The sequence below is a fragment of the Camelus bactrianus genome, unplaced genomic scaffold (assembly GCF_048773025.1).
Source record: "Camelus bactrianus isolate YW-2024 breed Bactrian camel unplaced genomic scaffold, ASM4877302v1 HiC_scaffold_43, whole genome shotgun sequence".
NCBI lineage: Eukaryota > Metazoa > Chordata > Mammalia > Artiodactyla > Camelidae > Camelus > Camelus bactrianus.
Window position 1 is genome coordinate 4,375,319 of NW_027413959.1, and position 4,712 is coordinate 4,380,030.

The 4,712-nt window shown below is 49.7% G+C and overlaps 1 pseudogene; it reads left to right on the forward strand.

Annotated features, from left to right (window-relative positions):
- Positions 1–754: 754 nt before the first annotated feature.
- LOC141576887 (G patch domain-containing protein 8-like) lies at positions 755–3,541 on the forward strand (annotated as a pseudogene).
- The last annotated feature ends 1,171 nt before the right edge of the window (positions 3,542–4,712 follow it).

Consider the following 4,712-nt stretch of genomic DNA (forward strand, 5'->3'; position numbering starts at 1 on the left):
CTCAGGCCCCTCCACCAGGGAAAGAAAGCCGGGAGGGGCCTAAACATCCTACTGGTCCCTTCTTTCCAGTTTTGAGCAAAGATGAAAGCACTGCCCTCCACTGGCCATCAAAACTATTAATTTTCACGAAGGCAGAACCCTCCATTTCATACAGTTGTAACTCTTTGTACTTTGACTTTAAGCTTTCAAAGAACAACGATGCCAGAGCTAAAGGGACAGAAAAGCCAAAGGACATAGGAGGCTCCTCAAAGGACCGTCTCCAAGGCTGTGATCCTGGTGAGCCAAATAAAAGCAAGGAAGAGGGGGATAATGTAGAGCATTCTTCAGGAGGTGGATTGGATGCCCCTGCTTCAGGGTCTGCCTGTAGCAGCCTGAATAAGCAAGAATCCAGAGGCAGCCATGGGTCAGAGACAGAAGACACATGGAGAAGCCTTCCTAGCAAGAAAGAATGATCTGGTAAGTCCCACAGACACAAAACGAAAAAGCAACACAAAAAATCCAGCAAACACAAATGGAAACACAAAGCTGACCCAGAAGAGAAAAGCTCTAAGGCAGAGTCTGGGGAGCAGTCTAAGAAGCGCAAGAAATGAAAACAAAAGAAAAATAAGTCATCAGCCCCAGAAGCTTCTGAGCCGGGGCCTAAACCAGAACCGCTGGGAGTGGTAGCCCTGCACCACCACGAAGACGCGGCGAGCTCAGGACGGTTCCCAGCGGAGACCCCTTCTAGCTGAAGAAGGAAATAGCGGCAAGAAGGATGAAGGTGGGGCCGGTGGCACCTCCCAAGATCACGGTGAGAGGAAACACAAAGATGAGCCTCCAGCTTCATCCTGCCAGCGAGGAGCTAGCACCAAACGGAGCAGCCGCTCCAGCCATCGGAGTCGACCCAGCAGAGGAGATGAGGATAGTGATGGTGCTTCGTCACGCCGGCTGCACCTGAAGTCCCCACCCCAGTACAGTGAGGAGGAGGGAGGAGGGGGGAGCAGGGGGTGGAGGAGCCGGGCAGCGAGCACTCCCGCAGCCACTCACAGCCTGGTCGGCGCCGCTCCTCACGCCGCTCCTCCCCGGCCTTCTTACTCAAGTAGCTCAGACGCGTCTTCAGACCAGAGCTGCCAGAGTAGGCCTCGCAGTTCCTCTGGTGACAGCTACAGTGGCTATAGTGACCGATCACCAAGGCACTCCAATAGCTCCCATGACTCGGATGACTCAGACTACGCCAATTCCAAGCACCGGTCCAAAGCGCACAAATACTCATCTTCTTGTGATGACCACAGCCCCAGCTGCGGCCAGTCCCGGCGCCTGTCTCAGAGTCGCACGAAGGGGCGATCGAGGTCCCACAGCCGGCGGCGGAGCCGGAGCTGCAGCAGGGGCCGCGGCCGCACACCTGGAGCCCCTCCCAGAGGTCAGGCTCCAGGAAGGGATCATGGGGTCACGAGAGCCCCGAGGACAGGCGGTCTGGTTGTCGAGACTTCATTCGCTTTAAAATCTACCGCTCCCGGTCGCCCCACTGTTTTCGATCGGGTTGGGGAGAAGGCCCCGGGGAGAAGAAGAAGATGGCAGAGGGGTAGGCCCACCTTCCCAGAACAGCAACATCGGTGCAGGAAGAGGGTCAGAAGGTGACTGCAGCCCTGAAGACAAGAACTGTCACTGCCAAACTACTGGAGAAGATTCAGTCGAGGAAAGTGGAGAGGAAACCCAGTGTGAGTGAGGAGATGCTGGCCACCCCTAGTAAAGCTGGCTGAAGCTCAAGGACCCTCCACAAGGTCAGTTTGGGCCCAAGCTCCCACCTTCTCTTAGCAGTAAGCCTGTTCTTCCACCAATAGGAAAGCTCCCAGCTTCCTGAAAGCCTAGCCCCAAGAAATGTGAAGAGTCTGGCTGAGAAAGGGGGAAGAGCAAGAACAGTCAGAGACAGGAGAAGGGCCTCCAGGGAGCAGAGATGCCCCATCTGGACATCAGCTCCCCTCAGAGGAAACAGCCAGCCCCTTATCAGACCTGCCCCCAGAAGAGCCAGAGTCTGAAGAAGCCACTGCTAATCACCCTGTGGCTCCGCTAGGCTCCCCAGTGCACTCTGACTGCTATCCTGGGGACCCAACCATCACCCATAACTTCTCCCTGACGCCAGTGCTGGGGACACCCTCGAGTCCTCGGAGAGTGGCAGCCAACCAGGCCCTGTGGAACCCGGCTTGCTGCCTACAGCGTCAGACCTGGAGCACTTCCCCAGTTATGCACCTCCGGGGTCGGGGGGAAGCCTAGGACTGACTCAGCTGATGGACCGAGGTGCTTCCCTAGCCCCCCAGGGGCTGGAGAATCACAGCAAGCTCCAGCAGGCCGCACAGCACACACCCAGAGCAGCTGCTGGCCCAGCGAGCAAATGCCTGCCCAGCCTCTGCTGCCCCGGCCCAGCCGCTCCAGCCTGGCAGCCCGTCCACACTCAGCAGCCAGCCACAGCCTCTGCTACCTCCGGCACAGCCGCTCAGCCTGTGTCTTACAGCATCACGCCGCAGCAGCTGCCGCCGCCATCGGCATCCACCCCTACCCTCACCCCAGCCCTTGCCCCAGTACATCATACTCCCCATCCTCACCTGATCCTCATTTCCTTGTCCCACCTTACTCACGCAATCATCCCTGGCCACCCTGCCACCTTTCTCACTAGCCATCCCATCCACATCTTTCCCGCCACAGCGGTCCATCCTGGGCCTTTCACCTTCCACCCCGTCCCACCTGCTGCCCTCTACCTGGCCCTGCTTGCCTCGTGGCCTGCCGCAGCAGCTGCCACCACCCTCACCTTCACCCACTGCTTCGCCCCATCTTCTCAGGTCAGGACCTGCAACACCACCCCAGCCAGGGCACATGAGCTGAGGGATAGAAGTCCAGGTAGGGCCAGGGAAGGTGGCCCATAACTCTTCCTTTGGGAGTGTTGAGCCATTAATACCAGCAAGTAAAAGCTGGGATGGGCTGTCTGACAGCCAAAGAATTGAATTATGACTTGCAGGGGTGGTTTTAGATTTGAGGTTTGCTTTGGGTTTACTCTAAAGGGTTCACTCTAAAATCTACTGCTATCCCCAAAAGGGATTTTGTTCCCTTTCCCCTTTCTGTTTGCCCCTCCCTCGCCTGTGTTCCTAAGCTACAGCGCACCAGGAAGTGCTACCCGCTCCTCTGCAGCAACACCGCCCAACTGTCAAGTTGAAATATTCCCCTCCTCCATCTACTTTTTATACTCTGCACTTCTAGCTATAAATTTTAAAACATTTTTCTCCTTTCTGGCTGGTGGGTTGTCTATCTTGTCCTGTCTTCTCAGTGTCTTTGACCTTGGTGACCTTATTTATCCAGAGTGAGTTGGAAAGGGGGTCTGACCTGGAATTAGATGCCACTCAGGCTGTCATTCGATCCACTTCCCACACAAAGAGTCACACATTTGGCACTGTTGTCCTCGTGTCCGTCACCCCAGAAGAGACACCTGCATATCCCAGAAAAGAAGATCGTGTCATGAATAGAAGCTCTGCAGGACAGAGTTGCCCACGTGCTTCCCCAGAGAGGAGCTCGTGTGTCCAGCGGTTGTATTTTCTTCTGTCACGTTGTTGCCTTCTTAATTTACAGGATTTTTTAATGTAAACAATTGCACTGAACTCTATAAACATAAATGCTGCTTTTTGTAGTTCATATAAAAAGATTCCATATTTGTAGTATACTGCAATCATATTTTTTACATCCAGCTCTTTAAGTGATCCTTGTTCTGGTGGCTTTATGTAAATATGTTTGCCCTAGTTAAATTAAGAAACTTTAAAGGTTATAAACTGAAAACAAAAAAATAAATTATTTGTTTTCTGCTAGATGCAAAAAAGAAAGAAGAAAAAGAAAGAAAGAAAGAAAGAAAGAAAGAAAGAAAGAAAGAAAGAAAGAAAGAAAGAAAGAAAGAAAGAAAGAAAGAAAGGAAGGAAGGAAGGAAGGAAGAAAGAAAGAAAGAAAGAAAAGAAAAGAAAGAAAAGAAAAAAGAAAGAAAGAAAGAAAAGAAAAGAAAGAAAAGAAAAAAGAAAAAAGGAAGGAAGGTAGGAAAGTAGGAAGGAAGGAAGGGAGAAAGAAAAAAGAATCACCACCAAGCTAGACTAAAAAGGTTATAAACAGAAATTCTATTTCCAGATATCTAGGTATTCAAAATAGTCAACAGTTAACTATGAGTTTCCCTGGCTGGTGAATGGGATTAAATGATATTACTTACATAAAGAAAAAGGTCTTTGAAAAGATGCAATCTTAATTACTTCACTAGACCTACGTCTCACAAAAAATCAGTTAGCTAGTTGTCTGGAATGGCACAGACAAACTAATCAACTAAAGAGATTTTTTTAAATAAAAATTTAATTACTAAAAAAGCTGTAAATATGGATTAAGATTTCCTATTTGGTAACAGTATTAACATAAAAATTTTTATTTGCTAAATCATAAAATATTTCAGTGTGATATATAACTACCTGCTCCGTAAACAAGTTCTACTCAATGCAGCTGGTCTGCAAACTGTGCATTACTGGTCTGTTTTGAAATAAGAAGCTTTTGTAAGAATGCAATTTAATATACTGTTTCCTTCATCAAGAAAATTTTGCTCTGAAAAAATTTCAGATGGACTAAACAGTGTGCTTACTAATTTAAATGCTCTACATTCTAATACAAGCCTCTGTCTCACTGCAGACTAGTAACTAGCATTTTATAGACAGGCAGAGATC